Here is a 23,702-nt window from a genome sequence, read left to right as displayed (position 1 = left end):
TGTATGATGTAGTAAATGCCACAAATGGTAACTAAAGGAATAGATTAAAAGAATTAAAATTAGTAATGCTCCATCTGGAATGCCAAAAACATATTGCATATTGAGTAGTCCAACAAGATCTATTTGTTTAAATTCTCAAAACACTAGAAAGAAATTTGGTCCATAGAAAACAACAAGGGAAACATTTAATCTGCAAACAGCCTGCAATAGTAACACCTATCATTTGTTGCAGGTATATTCCATACCTGTTACTGGACTAAGCAATTTTTATATACAATATAATCTTAACAATTACCGCATACTTACTCATTTTAAACATCAAATTACTTATGCATAAGTAAACTGGGGAGCAGAAAAGTTACGGATTTACCCAAAGCCCCACCCCACAGCTAATGAGTTGCAGCTCTACCCCAAACCTGCTTTGAAGTCAGAGCTGATGCTGTTGATTATACACGTTTTCATGTTTGTTGCATCCCTGAGAGAAATTGAGATTCCTACCAATGCCAATCTTTTAAGAGTCCATTCATACGGTGACCACACAGTCTCTTTGCAGAATTGGCCTCCCCTCACTAAAGGTCCATTCCCCATACCTTGCTTTGCATACTATGAGCCAAGCTATGTTTTGTAGCCTCCACCAGGACCTCATTCCTAAGAGGTTTACCTCTGGATATTCTGTCTTTTTCTTTCCCTGAGTTCGGTTGCTGGCAGGCCCCCCAACTTTTGAAATGAGGGGGCAGAATCTTTTCTATTCATTTCCACGATGGCACCATTTTTTGTTCCCTCCCTCCTAGAAAGCAAGAGTACTTTAACATTGGCTAAGAACTTCAGGTCAGAAGTTAGGTAAACTTTGTTTTAAATCCTGGCTCCAGCTTTTACTGAACATGTGACTTTGGGTAAGTTCTTGAGTAACACCAATTTTCTTTATTTGTTGAATGGAGCTAATAGTGGTATTTATCACACTGTTTTCTTGAAAATATTATACGATTAAATGAAGATTAAATGTACAGCTTTTAGCACAATACTCAGCACAGAGCTAGCTATGCAAGATATTAGTATAACACTCACACAATTTTAAGGCTTGAGGTATATTTTCTGACAGACTCTAAGCGTCATATTCATTATGGTGTCCCTAGTTCCTATCACAGTGTCCGGCTGTAGCTGTGGCTTGTCACACACTTGCTGATTGATCGAATGAAATGCCGTGAATGAATCCTTTATCAGGATATCACAAACTACTGTCACACTCCCCCTAGTGGTGATCTAATAAATTCCCCTACTTGGAGATTCCTGACCTTTGCCTTTGAATTGGATACTTTGGGGACAAAGAGAGATGTAGAAATAGTTTTTAAGAAGCTTTATACATAAAGTGCTGTGTGAAACCTCTGCACTATTCTCTTTCAAAACACTTAAAGATCAACACTATTTGTCTTGGCTTCTAGCGTCAGACTGCTGTTTCTTTGACAGTGATACAACGCAGACCCTGGGTCACATGGGACTCAGTTATATTCCGATTATATACATGTTCACAGAGCCTCTTTCCAAGGAGGGTTCCCTTCCAAGGAGGGTTCATTATATGCTTGCCTAGCCTTTTTGGTGTGTTGTGGCTAACCACTCTAGTAGGAGAAAATAACTAAACCAGAATGACGGAAAGGAGATGAAAAGAATGGGAAGAGCAGTGTGAACTGCGTTTGGAGAGTGAATTCTAGGGAATTTTGAGAAAGTATCATGGGTGAAACAGTAATGTTTGAGCTATTGTGAGACGGAAAGAAAAAGTATTTTAAGATACTTTCCTGTGTGTGGTAAATGGAATTCACCTTTAAAATTTCTTCACAAGACTTCAGTACACATTTAAATAGCTTTTCCAAGACTTTTGGCACATCTAGTGGTGTTTCTTTTGAAGAGGATACCTTCTTAAGACTGCCCAAAATGGGTCCTGCTTTCTTTCAGCTTTTATACATACTTGGTCAATGAACATCCATTGCTATAAACTGGGCTATGTAGGTAGACCAGTTTCTCTTTTTTCAATACCCTGAACCATACACATCTTCACATGGATCCCTGTATAATAACTTTCTCCTTTGAAACTGCCTTTTACATCCTTATTTATTTCAGCTGCATTAAAATGGCTACTTGAAGAAGCAAGCAGATTATTTAGCATAATTCCCCCAATTATTAATTCTCTTTCAAGGATAGATTTCCAGTAAAATTGCCTTCCAGCCCCCTTTCCTGTTTTGTTGAATAAATAAGTGGTTGTTGGCCTCCACCAACATCCACAGAACAGTAAGGAGCGTGGTTCTTTAGGCTCCAGTGTTTCTCTACTCTCCCACCTACTACTACCAGTGTGACCTTCATAAAATCACAGACATTCTCTGCGCTGCAGATCTTCCTTGTTTTTTCTCTCATTTTGAAAAATTTGTATTGGATTTTAAATACACGCTTACTGCAAAACTCTCAAATAATATGAAATTATATAAAGTGAAACACTTGCTCTCTCCCCACTTCCCACCCTGATCAATCCTTCTACTTATAGTTGCTATCTTCTTATATTTTTATACAAATAATATGTAAATTAGTATATAATTTCTACTAATAGTATTGTATAGTATGCATTATATAATTTGAAATTTTCTTAAAAATTAGATCACGCTAGACATAATAACCAAGTTACTTTTTTATGTTTTCAAATGGAAATAATAATAGAAACAGAGTTTTTATGAGGCTCAAGTGAAATAATGTATGTGAAAACAATTCAACAGTTATAAGATACCCTGCAAAGGTATCATCTTTTTATTATAACTAGGAGCTCTTTGCTCATAGTTTACTCTTCTTGTATGGTACCCGGAATGACCAGCTTTTCTTCTTTCTCCTGGTTTCTTAAAAGTACGCTTATTTTCTCAATTTAAAGACACCCTTTAAAAACTATTTTACCATCTCTGAAACCAAGATACATATTACAATAAATATTGTGTCCTGGTTTAATTTGGTAATATTTTTTCGATCTCACTGATTCATAAAATAATGGTGTATCTTAGAATGATGGCATCTTAGATTTGGTGATATACATTAAGTGTATATCTCTTCTTTCCTTAATCAATTTGACTGCAAAATTGTCACCTTATGTAAACAACTTCATCTCCTTCTGTCTAAGCATCATTGGCCATTAAATGGTGGTAATATTTAGAAGAGTTATCATTTTAAAAGTACCAAAGATAGGAATGCCTTATAGTATAAGTTCATTAAGTATGAATTTCATCTTTTTCTGTACCCCTTTAAATTAAATTCTTAATTCTCAGGCTGAAATTTAAAGTCCTGACCACATCATTGCATGTCATATACTCTGTCCTTCAACCAACTTATACCACCTGCTATTCTGCAAAATTACCCCATATTTTCTCAGCCCTGACCCCTGACCAAATAGTTGTCTATCAAAGTCCCACCTACCCAATGTCAGCATGCATAGAATTTTTTTCTGATGTTCTTGGAGCAGATGTGATCTCTTTTATATTTGAGCTTCCATAGTACTGTATTTTGTTAAATACATTTTTTGTGTTATCCTCACCTCTATCTGCTAGAACTTGCGTCAAAACACTCTTTCTCTTCATTGCCTGCATATCCCATTCAACAGCACACTACCTTACATAATGTAAGTTTTCAGTAAATAATTTTTCATAGAAATGTACTTTCAACATTAAAATCTGTGGTTATGAGGCATTGCTTCCAGGAATTGTAACATTTTCAATATTTCAATCCTTACATAGTTCCAACTTGAATTTTTATTAGTCTTAAAATATATTTCAAGGTAATTTGTAGGCAAATATTCTCTTAATTCCTTGAAATCCTTCTTTTAGAAGAAGGATTTTATGGCCGGGAGCAGTGGCTCAAACCTATAACCCCAGCAATTTGGGAGGCCAAGGTGGGAGGATCACTTGAGTCCAGGAGTTCAAGACTGGCCTGGGCAACATAGGGACACCCTGTCTCTACAAATAAGTTAAAAATTAACTGCCTGTGGTCATTGTGTGTGCCTGTGGTCCCAGCTACTCAGGAGGCAGAAGCAGAAGGATCACCTGAGGCCAGGATGTCAAGGCTGTAGTGAGGTGATATTATGGCACTGCACTCCCACCTGGGTGACAGAGCTAGAAACCAAGATACATATTACAATAAATATTGTGTCCTGGTTTAATTTGGTAATTTTTTTTGATCTTACTGATTCATAAAATAATGGTGTATCTTAGAATGATGGCATCTTAGATGCCATCTCACAAAAAAAAATTAAAAAATATATGTATATATGCACACACACACACACACACATTCAGGTTATTTTATATTTTAAAGAAAAACATGTAAATTTTCCAAATAAGAAAATTGAGAGAAGGCAAAATCAATTCACCAATTATAGTTGGTGCTTTGTCACATAAATAGAAATAATACTGAAGACAAAGCTATTTGAAGATCCTGAAATGTGGATATTCATCCAATCCCACGCAAGATAATTGCCACAAATTTTGTCCTGTATAAACTGAAACTGTGACTATAACATATAGAAGGCTTATACAGTTTCTAGCTATTGAAAACAGAAATGTAGCTAACTAGCTTCCCTTATTTAATATCAGTGATTTTGTAAGGGAATGGTTCTCTTTATAAATAATGATAAACATGCATCTTGCTAAAATTATACAGAGAAACAGAGACCTCCAGTGGCTGAATAACTTCACATAGCGAGAATGTGAACAGCATAAAACAGATGGGAAAGACATAATGGATTATTCACCCAAAAGGTTCTTCAGTCTAGTCTTTCTTTCATGGCATGTACTCTAGTACTTCCTTAATTCTGGTCTAAGTGTCTGAGGACAACTGTGTTCTCACCGTTATGTCAGGAAAATCATATCCCTATCTAAGAGAAGTTGTTACTAGACAGTTTACCTGGTATTTATTTAAAATTATTTTTAATTATGTTATATAAATTAATTTAAATTATATCTTCCAATTATTTTCTGTGATGTTTTTTCTATTCATATAGTTTCACTGCTTATAAGCAGCAATACTTAAATTTTTTAAATCCTCAAATGATCTTTGTGAGATAAAGAGCACAGACTACATATATGTAAGAAGAAAGTTATATACATAAACATAACATTTTAATAATTCAAATTAATGAGGTGAATGAAAGAAAACATGACAGCTATAAAATATATTTCTAAAACTAACATAATTCATATTGATTATGTGATTCCACTTAATTCTCATACGTTTCCAAAGCTCAATATATGCTTTAATGAAATCAAAAGTATAAAAATTGCTTGAATCTAAGCAAAAAGGGTTTTATTAAAGGTCTGAGGATCTTTAAAAACTATAGGTTCTCTGTAGCATGTTAAATATTTCTCCCAAAGGGGAGAAAAAACCATGTAAGTTCATTTTCCTTTGTTCTGTCTCTAATATTAGAGAACCACATAGTTTCATTCATTCAAAGAACAAATAGTTGCTAGATATTGAGGATATAAAGATGACTTGATTAACCTTTTAAATATTCAGTTTTCACTAAACACTAAGGTACAAATTAAGCTTCTACGACTGCTCAACAAAATTGAACAATATTTATGAAAAGCTTACTAAGACAGCCCAGTTCTAGCTTAGAGGTTATTTCTGTATTTTTAAAATAAGGTTGGATAGAATAATAAAATAATGCCTTCCAAAACAGACTTCTTTCCCAAATATTCACACACATCTCCTTTCCCAAATCTCCATGTTTTGGAGGTTTTCTCTCTAAATACAACTCTGAGGCCAAATGCATACAAGACACAGTAAAGAGAAGTTTGGTTAATATAAGACATTATTACATACATACGGGTTTTTATACTTAAGATCAGGACACCTGAGGTCATAGCTACTATAAATAGGAGCCATGTCTTTGAACTCACAGTACCAGACATTGTATAGTCACTCTTATGTGCTGTCAATGAGTGACTGGGATAAAGTTATAGCATCAATCTTCATCTTTCCTGAATAATCAAGTGGCTAAGTCTGCTATGCCATCTTCAAAGCAATAAAGAAGTGTAATTGTATCAAGTGAAAATTCACATTGTGTAAACCTGAATTGCAGGTGGTATCAGATACATTGGCTGCTTGGTACAGATGAATGCTATCAAAGCATTAGAACAGCTCATTTTTTATTCAGCTATGCTAAGGAGGAGAGAGATTACAGACTTTTAAATCCCGTCTACTTGAGCAATGATTACCAAAACTAGATTACTCTATATTACCTTCTTGGGGATCACTGAAGTAAGAAAAGAGAAATCAGCATGGTAAAAGAGTGAAAGCGAGGAAGAGAGAGAGGCAGAGGGGGAGGAGAGATCAAGATAATTCATACTCTGTGTAACCTGTTTCTGGATGGATATGAGTATTTGCCCAAGTAACCAACCAGTTTGATAAGCATCCAGTTTGATGTGACAACATAGGTTCATCATTTGCAACAAATGTACTCTTTGGTGATGGATGTTGATTTTTTCAGGGATAGGGAAGCAGAACTTTATTCTTTAAAAATCACCATATGATTCAAATAATTCTCTAGTCATAAAAGTTATAACTAGAGAGTCAATCAAAATGTGGTCTTTCTAAAAATATTTTATTGCTTCTAAAAATGAGAAATGATTTTGCTGCTTCTTTCTCTCTAGAGTTCTTTATAGCATACACATTTGCCGTTTCCTTGGATATTTTGAGCTTACTAGTAATGTTTCAGTTCATCTTTTCTGTGAGCCCAAAGTGCCAGATTTCTGAGCTTTATAAATTGTGAATGAGGACCTGATGTCACATTTCTGAAACATCAGGATTTAAAAAATTGATTTTTTTCCATTAATATTCCATGCATTATATTAAATCCAAACTCTCTTGGCTATTTCCAGATTTTGGTATTATAAAAACATGATGTATCTGACTTTCATTATTAAATGAATATTTGATTCATATGACATGTATGAGAAAAAATAAGAAAGCTAAAAAAGAAATTTGTATTGAAAGAAAATATATATAAACATTATCAAGGAAGCAATTTAACCTTCTATTACAAAACATCTTAACTACAATACTATACCTACCAATGTCACAAATACACTTTTTTTACAGGTTTTTGGTACTTTTATGTTTGTAAAGGCATACACACAAGCAAAGAAAATAATGTAGACTAGTAGTTAAGGGTTAGGACTAAGAGATGGAGAAACTTGTTCATTGATCAATTATCAGATCGTGGACAAATTACCTAAGCTGGTGGGGAGAAAAAGGAAGGGGGGTAAGGGTTGAAAAATTACCTATTGGGTACAATGTTCACTCTTCAGGTGATGGGTGCACTGGAAGCCCAAACTTCACCATTACACAACATATCCATGTAGCAAACTTGCACATGTACCTCCTGAGTCTATAAATATTAGGAAAATTACTTAGCCTCAAAACTATGGCAATCGTAAAATGATCCAGGGGTGGAGCCAAGGGATGAGTAGGTGAAGCACAGAGACTTTTTAGGGCAGTGAAAATAGTCTTTATGATGCTTTAATGATGACTATTTGTCACTATACATTTGTCCAAACCTATAGAATGTACACTACTAAGAGTGAACTCTAAGGTAAAATATGGACTTCGAATGATTATGATGTGACAATGTAGGTTCATCAATTGCAACAAATGTACTCTTTGGTGATGGATGTTGATCATATGGGAGGCTATGCATGTGTGCAGGCAGGAGTGTATGGAAAATCACTGTACTTCCTCTCAATTTTACTGTAAACCTAAAACTGCTCTTAACAAAATAAAATTAAAAAATAAAAATAGGTTGGAGGTTCCAAGATGGCCGAATAGGAAGAGCTCCAGTCTACAGCTCCCAGCGTGAGTGACACAGAAGACGAGTGATTTCTACATTTCCAACTGAGCAAAGAGCACACCAGGAGATTATATCCTGCTCATGGCTTGGAGGGTCCCACACCCACGGAGCCTTGCTCACTGCTAGCACAGCAGTCTGAGATGGAACTGAAAGGCCATGGCAGCCAGGCTGAGGGAGGGGTGCCCGCCATTGCTGAGGCTTGAGTAGGTAAACAAAGCAGCCAGGAAGCTCGAACTGGGTGGAGCCCACCACAGCTCAAGGAGGCCTGCCTGCCTCTGTAGACTCAACCTCTGGGGGCAGGGCATAGCTGAACAAAAGGCAGCAGAAAATTCTGCAGACTTAAATGTCCCTGTTTGATAGCTTTGAAGAGAGTAGTGGTTCTCCCAGCACAGAGTTTGAGATCTGAGAAAGGACAAACTGCCTCCTCAAGTGGGTCCCTGACCCCCGAGTAGCCTAAATGGGAGGCACCTCCCAGTAGGGGCCAACTGACACCTCATATAGCCCAGTGCCCCTCTGAGACAAAGCTTCCAGAGGAAGGATCCGACAGCAACATTGGCTGTTCTGCAATATTTGCTGTTCTGCAGCCTCTGCTGGTGATACCCAGGCAAACAGTGTCTGGAGTGGACCTCCACCAAACTCCAACAGACCTGCAGCTGAGGGTTCTGACTCTTAGAAGGAAAACTAACAAACAGAAAGGACATCCACACAAAAACCCCATCTGCACGTCACCATCATCAAAGACCAAAGGTAGACAAAACCACAAAGATGGGGAGAAACCAGAGCAGAAAAGCTAAAAATTCTAAAAATCAGAGGACCTCTTCTCCTCCAAAGGAACACAGCTCCTCGCCAGCAACAGAACAAAGCTGGATGGAGAATGACTCTGACGAGTTGAGAGAAGAAGGCTTCAGACCATCGGTAATAACACACTTCTCCAAGCTAAAGGAGGACGTTTGAGCCCATTGCAAAGAAGCTAAAAACCTTAAAAAAAGGTTAGACGAATGGCTAACTAGAATAAACAGCGTAAAGAAGATCTTAAATGACCTGATGGAGCTGAAAACCATGACATTAGAACTACATGATGCATGCACAAGCTCCAGTAGCCAATTCGATCAACTAGAAGACAGGGTATCAGTGACTGAAGATCAAATGAATGAAATGAAGCAAGAAGAGAAGTTTAGAGAAAAAATAGTAAAAATAAATGAAAAAAGCCTCCAAGAAATATGGGACTATGTGAAAAGACCAAATCTACATCTGATTGGTGTACCTGAAAGTGACGGGGAGAATGGAACCAACTTGGAAAACATTGTTCAGGATATTACCCAGGAAAACTTCCACAACCTAGGGAGGCAGGCCAACATTGAAATTCAGGAAATACAGAGAACACCACAAAGATATTCCTAAAGAAGAGCAACTCCAAGACACATAATTGTCAGATTCACCAAAGTTGAAATGAAGGAAAAAATCTTAAGGGCAGCTAGAGAGAGAGGTCAGGTTATCCACAAAGGGCAGCCCATCAGACTAACAGAGGATCTCTCGGCAGAAACCCTACAAGCCAGAAGAGAGTGGGGGCCAATATTCAACGTTCTTCAAGAAAAGAATTTTAAACCCAGAATTTCATATCCAGCCAAACTAAGCTTCATAAGTGAAAGAGAAATAAAATCCCTTACAGACAAGCAAATGCTGAGAGATTTTGTCACCACCCAGGCCTGCCCTAAAAGAGCTCCTGAAGGAAGCACTAAACATGGAAAGGAACAACCGGTAACAGCCACTGCAAAAACATGCCAAAGTGTAAAGACCATTGAGGCTAGGAAGAAAATGCGTCAACTAAAGAACAAAATAACCAGCTAACATTGTAATGACAGGATCAAATTCACACATAACAATATTAATTTTAAATGTAAATGGACAAAATGCTCCAATTAAAAGACACAGACTGGCAAGTTGGATAAAGAGTCAAGACCCATCAGTGTGTTGTATTGAGGAGACCCATCTCACATGCAGAGAAACACATAGGCCCAAAATAAAGGGATGGAGGAAGATCTACCAAAAATGGAAAGCAAAAAAAAAGCAGGGGTTGCAATCCTAGTCTCTGATAAAACAGACTTTAAACTAACAAAGATCAGAAGAGACAAAGAAGGCCATTACATAATGGTAAAGGGATCAATTCAACAAGAAGAGCTAACTATCTTAAATATATATGCACCCAACACAGGAGCACCCAGATTCATAAAGCAAGTCCTGAGAGACCTACAAAGAGACTTAGACTCCTACACAATAATAATGGGAGACTTTAACACCCCACTGTCAACGTTAGACAGATCGAGACAGAAAGTTAACAAGGATATCCAGGAATTTAACTCAGCTCTGTACCAAGCAGACCTAATAGACATCTACAGAACTCTCCACCCCAAATCAACAGAATATACATTCTTCTCAGCATCACACCACACTTATTCCAAAACTGACCCCATAGTTGGAAGTAAAGCACTCCTCAGCAAATGTAAAAGAACAGAAATTATAACAAACTGTCTCTCAGACCACAGTGCAATCAAACAAGAACTCAGGATTAAGAAACTCACTCAAAACCACTCAACTACATGGAAACTGAACAACCTGCTCCTGAATGACTACTGGGTACATAATGAAATGAAGGCAGAAATAAAGATGTTCTTTGAAACCAATGAGAACAAAGACACAACACACCACAATCTCTGGGACACATTTAAAGCAGTGTGTAGAGGAAATTTATAGCACTAAATGCCCACAAGAGAAAGCAGGAAAGATTTAAAATCAACACCCTAACATCACAATTAAAAGAACTAGAGAAGAAGAGCAAACACATTCAAAAGCTAGCAGAAGGCAAGAAATAACAAAGATCAGAGCAGAACTGAAGGAGACAGAGACACAAAAAACCCTTCAAAAAATCAATGAATCCAGGAGCTGGTTTTTTGAAAAGATCAACAAAATTGATAGACCACTAGCAAGACTAAGAAAGAAGACGAGAAGAATCAAATAAACACACAAAAAAACAAGATAAAGGGGTATCACCACTGATCTCACAGAAATACAAACTACCATCAGAGAATACTATAAACATCTCTATGCAAATAACTAGAAAATCTAGAAGAAATGGATACATTCCTGGACACATACACCCTCCCAAGACTAAACCAGGAAGAACTTGAATCTCTGAATAGACCAATAACAGGCTCTGAAATTGAGGCAATAATTAATAGCCTACCAACCAAAAAAAGTCCAAGACCACACGGATTCACAGCCGAATTCTACCAGAGGTACAAGGAGGAGCTGGTACCATTCCTTCTGAAACTATTCCAATCAATAGAAAAACACGGAATCCTCCTTAACTCATTTTATGAGGCCAGCATCATCCTGATACCAAAGCCTGGCAGAGACACAACAAAAAAAGAATTTTAGACCAATATCCCGATGAACATCGATGCAAAAATCCTCAACAAAATAATGGCAAACCAAATCCAGCAGCACATCAAAAAGCTTTTCCAGCATGATCAAGTGGGCTTCATCCCTGGGATGCAAGGCTGTTTCAACATACACAAATCAATCAACATAATCCAGCATATAAACAGAACCAATGAAAAAAACTACATGATTATTTCAATAGATGCAGAAAAGGCCTTTGACAAAATTCAACAGTGCTTCATGCTAAAAACTCTCAATAAACTATGTATTGACAGGATGTCTCTCAAAATAATAAGAGCTACTTATGATAAACCCACAGCCAATATCATACTGAATAGGCAAAAACTGGAAGCATTCCCTTTGAAAACTGGCACAAGACAGGGATGCCTGCTCTCGCCACTCCTATTCAACATAGTGTTGGAAGTTCTGGCCTGGGCAATCAGGCAGGAGAAAGAAATAAAGGGTATTCAATTAGGAAAAGAGGAAGTCAAATTGTCCCTGTTTGCAGATGACATGATTGTATATTTAGAAAACCCCATCATCGGGCATGGTGGCGGGCGACTGTAGTCCGAGCTACTCGGGAGGGTGAGGCAGGAGAATGGCATGAACCCGAGAGGCGGAGCTTGCAGTGAGCCGAGATTGAGACACTGCACTCCAGCCTGGGCGACAGAGCCAGACTCCGTCTCAAAAAAAAAAAAGAAAAAGAAAAAGAAAACCCCACCTTCTCAGCCCAAAATCTACTTAAGCTGATAAGCAACTTCAGCAAAGTCCCAGGATACAAAATCACTGTGCAAAAATCACAAGCATCCCTATACACCAATAACAGACAGAGAGCAAAATCATGAGTGAACTCCCATTCACAATTGCTTCAAAGAGAATAAAATACCTAGAAATCCAACTTACAAGGGATGTGAAGGACCTCTTCAAGGAAAGCTACAAACCACTGCTCAACGAAATAAAAGAGGACACAAACAAATGGAAGAACATTCCATGCTCATGGAGAGGAAGAATCAATATGGTGAAAATGGCCATACTGCCCAAGGTAATTTATAGATTCAATGCCATCCCCATCAAGCTACCAATGACTTTCTTCACAGAATTGGAAAAAACTTTAAAGTTTTTTAAAGTTTAAAGTTCATATGGAATCAAAAAAGGGCCCGCATTGCCAAGACAATCCTAAGCCAAAAGAACAAAGCTGAAAGCATCACACTACCTGACTTCAAACTATACTACAAGGCTACAGTAACCAAAACAGCATGGTACTGGTACCAAAACAGAGATATAGACCAATGGAACAGAATAGAGCCCTCAGAAATAATACCACATATCTACAACCATCTGATTTTGACAAACCTGACAAAAACAAGAAATGGGGAAAGGATTCCCTATTTAATAAATGGTGCTGGGAAAACTGGCTAGCCATATGTAGAAAGCTGAAACTGGATCCCTTCCTTACATCTTATATAAAAATTAATTCAAGATGGATTAAAGACTTAAATGTTAGACCTAAAACCATAAAAACCCTAGAAGAAAACCTAGGCAATACCATTCGGGACATAGGCATGGGCAAGGACTTCATGTCTAAAACACCAAAAGCAATGGCAACAAAAGCCAGAATTGGCAAATGAGATCTAATTAAACTAAAGAGCTTCTGCACAGCAAAAGAAATCACCATCAGGATGAGCAGGCAACTTACAGAATGGGAGAACATTTTTGCAATCTACCCATCTGACAAAGGGCTAATATCCAAAATCTACAAAGAACTTAAACAAAGTTACAAGAAAAAAATCAAACAACCCCATTAAAAAGTGGGCGAAGGATATGAATAGACACTTCTCAAAAGAAGACATTTGTGCAGTCAAAAGACACATGAAAAAATGTTCATCATCACTTGCCATCAGAGAAATGCAAATCAAAACTACAATGAGATATCATATCACACCAGTTAGAATGGCGATCATTAAAAAGTCAGAAAACAACAGGTGCTGGAGAGGATGTGTAGAAATAGGAACACTTTTACACTGTTGGTAGGACTGTAAACTAGTTCAACCATTGTGGAAGACAGTGTGGTGATTCCTCAAGGATCTAGAACTAGAAATACCATTTGACCCAGCCATCCCATTACTGGGTATATACCCAAAGGATTATAAATCATGCTACTATAAAGACACATGCACACGTATGTTTATTGCAGCACTATTCACAATAGCAAAGACTTGGAACCAACCCAAATGTCCATCAATGATAGACTGGATTAAGAAAATGTGGCACATATACACCAGGAAATACTATGCAGCCATAAAAAAGGATGAGTTCATGTCTTTTTTAGGGACATGGATGAAACTGGAAAACATCATTCTGAGCAAACTATCGCAAAGACAAAAAAACAAACACCACATGTTCTCACTCATAGGTGGGAATTGAACAATGAGAACACTTAAGACACAGGACGGTGAACATCACACACCAGGGCCTGTTGTGGGGTGGGGGTGGGGGGAGGGATAGCATTAGGAGATATACCTAAAGTAAATGACAAGTTAATGGGTGCAGCACACCAATATGGCACATGTATACATATGTAACAAACCTGCACGTTGTGCACATGCACCCTAGAACTTAAAGTATAATAATAATAAAAAATAATAAAAAAATTAAATCCATAAAATCTTTTTTGAATCTTATAATTTTAACTATTACTTTGATGATAGAAATCTTCCATTTAAGGAAAAAAATTATTTTACTGATAATGTAACATGAATTTAATTAATAAAAAATTTTACTTCAAAAAAAAAGAATCAGGAGTTAAATAGATATATCCCTGGGAAATGCAATTTTAGAGATGTTTATCCATGTCTACATTTCATTAATTATTTATAAAGTAGGGTTTTGAGGCAGAAACAATTTTTCCATCATATCTGTAATCATAAAAGATTAAAGATGCATTCATTTTTTTCCAACTTTTATTTTAAGTTCCAGGGGATGTGTTCATTTTTAATTAAGTGGAAGTAATGCTTGAACCATGAATAAAGATACAGATTCATTTGAAAATAAAAATAAACAAAAATAAAAATAATGAAAAAAGAAAATTACTTAGCCTCTTTGTGCTCAGTTTCCTTATCTGTTAAATGTCAGAATAAAGTGACACACCTATTTATGAGAATCAAATAAGAAAATGCATATAAAGAACTTAGTGCATTGCTTGCCCATAAGAAACATTAACATATAGTTATTATTTATTACTGAGGAAGTTGAAAATGAGGCTTTATACAGTATTAACACAACTGTGTCTCTTAGAACAAATTTGAGAGCAAGCTGTCTAGGTTAGGGCAAAGCTAATTTGCAAAAAGAATAATTCAGACCAAAAAGGAAATCTTTCGAATGAAAAATCCAGAGGACTTGAAGCCTAAATGAATGAACACCACGATTCAATAGTCTTTTCCCTCATTCTCTAATTCTTTCTCTCCTGTTGATTACCTTCTCTTTGTCTTCTTTTCCCTTGGCTTCCAATGAGACATTGTTCTCTGGGTCTCCTCCCAGAACTCTGATGATTTCTCTTTTTCCTTTCTTTCACTCCTGAAATGTATATGATCCAAGTTTTTGCCCTTAACATTTTCACTTCTCTTTCTCAACTACCTCATTCCTTTGAACAATCTATTCAATCCCCTGTCTTCAGTTGACACTTCTAGAGAAATGGCCTCCAAACCTGAAATCCAGGCCAAGTTCTCTCTTTTATATTTCAGCTGTGTATTTCCAGTTGCTTCCTGAAGCTGTCCACATATCCCATCTGCCCTTCACACTCAGTATATTTTCCCCCTTCTCCCTTCATCCAGCTCCTCCTCTTGACTTCTCCAGTTTTACTAATAGTGTGGCCATCTTCCAGGGCATCAAGATTTAAAATTCTGGTATCATCTCTGTATTAATCCATTCTCACATTGCTATAAAGAAATGCCTGAGACTGAGTAATTTATAAGAAAAGAAATTTAATTGGCTCATGATTCTGCAGGCTGTACAGAGAGCATGGTGGCAGCTGCTTCTGGGGAGGCCTCAGGGAGCTTTTACTCATGTCAGGAGGCAAAGTGGCAGCAGGTGCTTCACATTGTGAAAGCAGGCGCGCAAGAGAGAGACAGCAATGTGCCATGTAGTTTTAAACAGCCAGATCTCCCAAGAAGTCCCTATCAAGAGGGCAGCACCAAGAGGATGGGAGCTAAACCATTCATGAGAAATCCATCTCCGTAATCTGTTCACCTCCCACCAGGCCCTGCCTCCATTACTGGGGATTACAATTCAACATGAGATTTGAGTAGGGACACATATCCAAACTACATCAAGCCTCTCACTTTTTTCTCTTATCCTCCAACCCCAAGTTTTAGCTAAATTCTATACATTTCAATTCTGCAATATATTTCTAAATAATTCTTATCTCTGTTAACCCTTCCTCTGTCGTTTAGTCCTTATCACCCTTCAACTACGATATTAGAAAGGCTTCCTATAAGTCTCTCTCCCTCAGAATATCCTCCAGTCCTAAACCACTTTACAGTATATTCTTCCTGCTCACAATTCTGAATAAACTACTTGCCTGCTCAAAAACATTCATTAGCTCTTCACTATCTATTATAGAGCCAACCCCCTTTTCTCTACCGTTCTCAAGCTCCTATGACATGGCCCATATCCTATTTTTCCAACATTTTTTTCTGCCTACTCTTCTTAATGACTCCTCTACTCCAGCCCAATTGAATGACTTGCTCATTCCAATCTCTACTCTGACATTTTTAACATCACAATTTGTTCACACCTTCTGCTGTCTTGAATTTCTTTCCTCATCTCTGAAGAGAGCTTTATTTCCATCACATGTGCAAGTAACCTCTCATCCCCTCTGACTTTCTCAAACCATCCACAATTCTTTTGCAATACTTTTCATTTTATACTTTCTATTCTAGTCATTTGGGTATGTCTTATCCTACATACGAACTGTAAGTCAATAAGGACAGGATCTATAAATGATGCAATTTTGTATCCACCATTATCACCAGCACAGGGCTTTCCACATACTACATCATCAACAATTTATGTTGATTGCCAAAATAGTTATGAAAAGCCCTTCTTTGATTCAGTTAGCATAAATTTAATTGGCAGTTCAGGATCCTATTTTCCTAAATGAGAGTACAGCATCACTGAAGTATTGTATGGTCCTTGCACAGCCTACTGAGAATTACTGTAAAATAAGCAGGGAGACATTGCCACAAAAATGCATTCAACAAAACCAATCGACACAAGCACAATCTTGGTGGCAAGATGACACAAGAGTCAAGGAAATCCCACAATTATCCTTGCAAAAATCTCTCCTCACAGCTCTCAGCTCTAAATGCAGCATTAATTGGTAGCATTGACAAAATTAATTTGGCAAATCCCTCTGAAGCTTGTTCATTTAAGCTTTCTGTGATACTGTTAAGTTTTAGCCCTTAATTAAATTTATGTGCTGATATGTTAAATCCTTTTCATTTCTGTTTAATCCCCTATTCACGGAGGTTTTCTTCCAATATCATATGAAAACCTAGCTGAATCACAAAGCAAAGTTTACAGAAGACTGTAGTTTTTCTGACTTTCTAGTTGCACTTGTAGAATTAGAATTTGAAGTCTATATAAGAAATCCCAAATGGGGAAATTAACATGCAATTGTTCCTAAGCATCTCCCCATGCCTGAAGGGCTGAACTCCAGTTTCTGTGTTTTGATGAATTACATTACAAATTAGCCCAATCATCTCACCATCAAATTTGCAGGTTTTATTCCTTCTTTGGAACTTACAGAGATTAAAAATAAATTTTAGTTTCTTCCAACATAGTTTCCAAATTTACTGCTCCTCTTTCCTTCACATCTGACACTAAACCAAGCCAAAGGCAGAGTACTCCCTCCCTGGTGATGTCCCTGCTCATCCATCACGCCTTGCTGATGCAATCCAGTTCCATAAGCTGTCTTCGGGGAGCATGGGTGGCCAACAGAAATGAGCCCATGAGTGAATGGAAGAATTGTGTAAGACTCTGTCTTTTGTGTAGGGAAAGTGCCAGGGCATGTTTGCCAGATCTCCCGGATGTTTTGTGTGGATAGTTTTAATCTCCTTTTCAAATAGAAGAAGTCAAGTTCTTCCTTTAAATATTTATTTCCACAGTTTTTCTTTTTTGTCTTTGTTTTGCACATAAGCTTAATTTATGTGTACCTTTTAAGATCTTGGTTAAAATATTCTCCCGAAAGAATACTAGGTTCATACTAGGGAAGTAGATACATAATGAAAAATTATCCAAAAAGCTTGGTTAACTTCTTTTTCCCAATATACACACTTTCTATTAGCAAAGAAACTAAGCTAGACTGAAAATAATGTTCAATTTGGTTTACCTAATTATTCAATTTCCATTTTAATTTTCCTAGTAAAAACTTAGTCTTAATGTGTATTCTGTTGTATTTCTAACACGTTAGCACATCTATAAGATATAGATCTATGTAGATTTCACTTTCAAATATCACATTTTGACTATATAAAAACTAAATGATATTTAGAGAGGGTATTTGATAATATAAGGTTTTACTTTCACATTTGGTAAGTGTTAACTTTGTTATTGTTTGAGTTTTCTTTTAATAAGCTGTTAGCTATGCAGCTGGGAGCCCTAGCAGATGCAATTTCTCCTTCAACAGGGACAAAAAGCAGCTAGATGCTCTACACAGGCATTGGAAAGGTCATCCAAAGCATATTTTAAGAGCCTCTATTAGTTTGGCAGGTTTTTGTCATGCTGAACCTTGTGCTTGGAAATAAAAAATTAGAGATTTTTGTTTTACTGGTCAAAGCATTCACTCCTCTGATACAGACAGCACCAATAAGGGGTGAGTCAATTTGCATGAGGAGCCAATGATTTTCTATAATAGAAAGGACCACAGTCCTATTCCCTGTCACCAACTTCCTCTCCATAAAAGTCAGGGTAGATTTAGATGGCTTCATGAGGCGACAATGAACAACAAGACTCCTAAAATACAGTTAAAACAAGGGTAGAGAGTGAAGGGAGAGAGCAAGTCCTGGACTGAATCAGGGCATCATCTGTGCTTCTGAGTCTCAGGGTGTGGTAGGCATGAGAATACACCTGGTGGGCTTCCAACCACAAGAAGTGTGTTTGACTGAGGCCCCAGCCACCACTCCCTGAAACCTATCCCTGCATTTGTGCCATGGCCACATCTCTCATAGGCTGCTTCCTGCCAATGACCTGTCTCCAGGAGACGTGAGACTTCTTTTTGGCTGACTTTGGCTAGAGAACTCCCCTAAAGTTTCCTGAGACCATATAGAAATCTAGGCGGTTTGCAGCCAACCTTCTCTCCCTCTCTCCTTCACTTGAGGTCAGACTAGCATCACATTCTGATGACTGGCTCACCTCTCTTCCTACTTCTTTTAAATGCAGGCATTTCCTCCTAATAAAATCCTTGCCTGTTTTGTTCCATCTTAGCATCTGCTTCTTGGAGGCCTCAGATTAACATGCACAGTACAAGTGCTGAACCTGTCTTGACCTACTTCGAGTCATTTGTGTCCCAGGAACTATTAGAATGAACCTTATGAAACTGCCAACATCCAACCATTGGTGACTTACAAAAATAACAATTTCATATAGTTCAACCTAATAGTAGTGCAGAATGCTGACAGGGTTGAAACACTGGAGACTCAGTTCTCTAAAGCACAGAGTTTCTTTGAGACTGAAATAAGAATCTACATTCCTTCCCCTGAAAGGGCTGAATCTGGGACAGTTAGCCCAGTGCCTGAGCTCAGGATAGCTTTGACCCAGGAAATCTGATGCTTTCCGTTGCCCATGTTTCCCTCAGGATACAGCTTGGCTGCTTGATCAGCCTTACTCACTGGCTTATTTCCACTGGAGCCCAGCTCATCGTCATGACTCACCTGAAAGATGATGGACATCAAAACTTGTCCTGATTCTCTCCTGTAGGTAGCCTTTGCCCCCACGGAAATGCTTTGCTCAGGAATTGATAGAACTTTGACCTTGAAGGCACTGATAAGTTTGTGGGGAATTCTTTTTAAAATCAGAGGCAGCCTAGAAACTGGGGGAGTCCACCTTTCCAGAAGCAAGCAGGATTGATTCAGAACTCAGAATGACTGCTGCACAGTGGACTCTGCACCAGCTTTCTTCTTTCCAACACAGCCCAGGAAGGCAGCTTCTACTCTGGAGACAGGAACCCTCTGCCACAGCTGGCATACTGAACCAGGAATAAATCAGAGAATTCTCTTCCACTTTCCAGACCACTGAAAATAGGGACTCATAAGAGTATAAAAGAAAAATAATTGGACCTTGGAGGGGAATATACTGGACTTCTTGCTCCTATTGGCCATGGTAGTCCAGTCTGGCTTGACTAGGGCAGGCAACTTGCCCCTCAAATTCAATACGCCAACTACACATAGTAAAAATGTTAATCGTAAGAATTTACCTTTCAGTGGAGAAATTAATTTTCACAATTATTAAAACTAATTCAAATTGTAATTTCAAGTATGAAGATTTTTCTGTTCAAATATCTTTATGTTTCTGAAATTTTAGCTTGTAAAATTAGGTAACCACGTAACTTTTATTCTCAAATGCTATGAGAAAAGTCTTGCTTTTTCTCCAATAATTTCCTTTTTATTAAAGAAGAAAAATAACTTTACATACAATTAATTTGAGAGCTTTAATATAAAAAATAGCCTCCATTTACTGAGCACTTACTATCTGCTAAAATAAAGCTAGGAACTATTGAATACTAGAGTTCTGCCAGTAGTTCTGACTCAGTGCTATGAAATGAATAGAATAAAATCACTATTCCTTTTATACTTCATATGTTTCTTCTATGCATATTGTATATTTCTTCTATGCAACTTGAAACACTGCCATCATATTTTGTATTGCACTTTATATAAACATATCTCTAATTTATCATAACCCTTTCATGAACATTATTTTTCCATTGTGTGGACATTATAATATGTTTAACCCTTCCTTATGTTTAGACACTCAGATTGTTTCACATTTTTTTGCCTCAGCTCAACATATAATCATTCTCAAGAGTAGAATTACTGGGTTAAAGATTACAGTAGTCCCCCTCTTATCCACTGGAGATAAGTGGATGGTTGAAACCAGATATAGTACTGAACCCCATATATACTGTTTTTTCCTATACAAACATACATATGATAAAGTTTCATTTAAAAATTAGGAACAGTAAAAGATTAACAACTAATAAAAAAAGAAAAATTATAACAATATGCCAGCATCACTACTTTTGCACTTTGAAGCAATTATTAAGTAAAATAAAGGTTATTTGAACACAAGCACTGAGATATCACAACAGTCAATCTGACACCAAAACGGATACTAGGTAACTAACAAGTAGTGTCTACAGGGTGGATACACTAGACAAAGGGATTATTCACATCCCAGGTAGGACAGAATGGGATGGCAGAAATTTGATCATGTTCCTCAGAATGGCACACAATTTAAAACTTATGAATTGTTTATTTCTGGAATTTTCCATTTAATATTTTCAGATTGTGGTTGACCAAGGGTAACTGAAACCACAGAAATTAAAACCTTGGATAAGGAGGGACTACTGTATTAACATTTTTAGACTCAATATGCATCTTCAAATTTATTTTACATTTTTATCAGCAGCATATGAATGTTCCTATTGGAGACCTTGAATAATGTGGGAAATCATAAGATATTCTTCAGATAAACATCTTTTCTAATGTGAAGTAAAAAATGGTATTTCATTTAAATTTCCATTACCATACCAATAATATTTGACATTTTTCACAACTTTGTTAAATAATGTTTATCTCTATTCTTTAGAGTAACTCCAGAGTTCTTACTTTCAAATGCTCAAAAGTCAACTCTGTAATCCTCTTGAAAATTTTCATCAGTTTCTTCAAATAGACAGGCTTAAATAGGACTGTTATCTATTCTATATCACTTAACTCTTTTGCCTCAGTCTAGTTGCTGTAGTGGAATTTACGTTAATAAATGGACCAGGATATTTACATAGTTCTCTCTCTCTCTTTCTGTGCGTGTGTGTGTGTGTGTGCATGTGTGTGTGTGAGAAAGAGACAGAGAGAGGCTAATCTTCAGTCTTCTCTCAAATCATAGGAATCACTGACTTCTGTCACAATCATAAGTAACTCATAACTAAATTTATTTTCCTTCTCAAATTACATTATCCTTGTTACTTCTCACATTTTCCATTTTATCCTAAAAGTTTCTTACATCATTATCACCAAATATATAGTAAAAATCCCCAATATTAAAAATTAACAAACCATGATTCAAGTTGATTTTTAAATATTTTCTCCCTAATGATGTATGTCTTGGTGAAGAGAATTTGATACGGTAGTTTTTTTTTCTAAGATTAACTAACTCAATTCATTCTCTCCAGATTGGATTGGAAGTTGGATGAAACACTATAAATCAATGTGGAAAAATAATTTTGCCAAATTTCAATCTCAATCAGTCTTCATCAAAACTTTATCCTTTTGCTGTTTCAATATATTTGTATGGTATTTTTAAGTTGTTAAAAGTTTATTTATTTTAAAGTCTCAATGGGCTTCCTGGATGCCAAATCACTTTTTAAAAACATTTTCATGATACAAACTAAAATGAATTAAAAACACATGGAATCACTGTTCTCTAAAATATATGTGTTTTCAAAGTTTAAAGAAAGAGGGTGGGAAGAGGTGCTTGGCAGCATGTTTGGGTTTTAGTAAATCCGAAATTTTTGAAAAATTGTTCCAGATGTTGATGAACCCCTTGGTTCCCCTAAGTTTCACCCAAATCTGCTATAAATAAAGATAATTATAAACAGCAATAAATTAAGGTTAAGGCAGTATGTAATGGATGCCATAGGAATCATAATTAATTTGAATTAACTCTGAACTGAATTTAGCCACAGATAATACAGATGTGGATGGGTTGTAAATACCATTAAGAAAAGTAAAGTTTTACGTACGCTTACATAAATGAAATAGGAAAATAAAAACAGAACTATTTCACACAAAAAACCTGACAGCATCCTGGCATTTCATCCTGGCATTCAGAAGCTCTCATTATCTAGCCCAGTGGTTCTTCAGACAGGATGATAAATATCCCATGGAGGATGTTTGGAAATTTGTGGGACATTTTTGGTTGTCACAATGACTGGAAAGAGCTACTGCCTTTTATTACCCAGTGGCCAAGGATGATTAACATCCTGAAATTCCCATAAAATGAGGAAATATTCACCCAAGTAACCATGGTGTCCCCACCAGTCTCACCAGTCCTCTCTGACCCCTATATTTGTGACTCACCAACTTTCCTGACATCCCCCACAAATCACAGCCAACCTGCCTTTGTGTTTTTCCTCTACTGTTCCTTTACTTGGAATTTTTTACATCTCCTCTTCAATAATCCACATCTAGTATTATCTTCCAGCAAGACTCTTTTTCACTTCAGGTCTTTCCTCTGGAAGACTGACTTCCATAGTAAATTTTTTATCTTCTCCTGAGGTCTTTCAATAGCCTCATCCTCACTATTTCATATTCCCCAATTACATCTAATACAGGGTAGTTTGTGTACACAAAAACAGCTTAATTAACTACTGCTGAACTTTTTCTTATCAAGATTGTGGACTTGTATAGACTCAGCTATAGTTTAACTTTCTTATTTGACTTTATTGAAAGAATTCTGCCATGTGTTCACATGCACACATATATGTATGTCTGATGATATAGGTATAAATATAGACAGACACAGATACAGATATAGATTAGATACATTCCTATAAACAGACAAACCACTGACCTCTCATTTAAGGATGGCATTGTTTAAGTAGAATTTGTCCTCTTGGTTCTATTCCTTTGATAAGCACTTACCTCTGATTCTCATGGTTTTGCCTCTTACTAGTTACACTACAACAGTAGAGAATCTTTAGAACCTTGAAGGGCAGCCAGGAAGAGTTGACTTGGAAAAATATAATCTAATACCAATGGAAGGAAATAATTCCCACAGACGTTTGCTGGAAGATATGAACTATACATCTGGACTGCAGTAATGCTTTGGAATGACTAAGGAGAGTTTCATCTTTCAAGCCAGTGAGAGCTGTACTAGAAAGTATGCTTTCAAATAGCCCTTCCCTGGTTTCATGGAACAAGACTTAGGGATTCAGATAAAAAATGAATAACTGCTACTTTAATTTAGGGCTGATATCACTTTATGGTGATGTTTAGTACGCACAGCCTGTGTCTCAAGAACATGTGACTTTTGAATGACCACATCCCCATCACTGGAGGTTTCCTGCTCCCTGGACCCCTGCCAAGTGCCCCCTTCCACTGTAGCAGCTGTCACCAAGAGCGGC

At 37.0% G+C, this 23,702-nt stretch overlaps 1 long non-coding RNA gene across 1 annotated transcript in view; it reads right to left on the bottom strand.

The window, feature by feature from the left end:
- The window catches only part of LOC134730602 (uncharacterized), a 619,806-nt gene extending 596,448 nt beyond the window's left edge, over positions 1–23,358 (bottom strand). Inside the window, exon 1 of the long non-coding RNA XR_010112443.1 lies at positions 23,221–23,358. This is a non-coding gene — a long non-coding RNA (uncharacterized LOC134730602). The remainder of the gene's footprint in view (positions 1–23,220) is intronic.
- Positions 23,359–23,702: the final 344 nt, after the last annotated feature.

This window comes from Pan paniscus, chromosome 5, assembly GCF_029289425.2.
Source record: "Pan paniscus chromosome 5, NHGRI_mPanPan1-v2.0_pri, whole genome shotgun sequence".
In the NCBI taxonomy this organism is placed as follows: Eukaryota; Metazoa; Chordata; class Mammalia; order Primates; family Hominidae; genus Pan; species Pan paniscus.
Note: the sequence above shows the minus strand (reverse complement) of the source record. Positions and strands in the feature narration are given on the sequence as shown.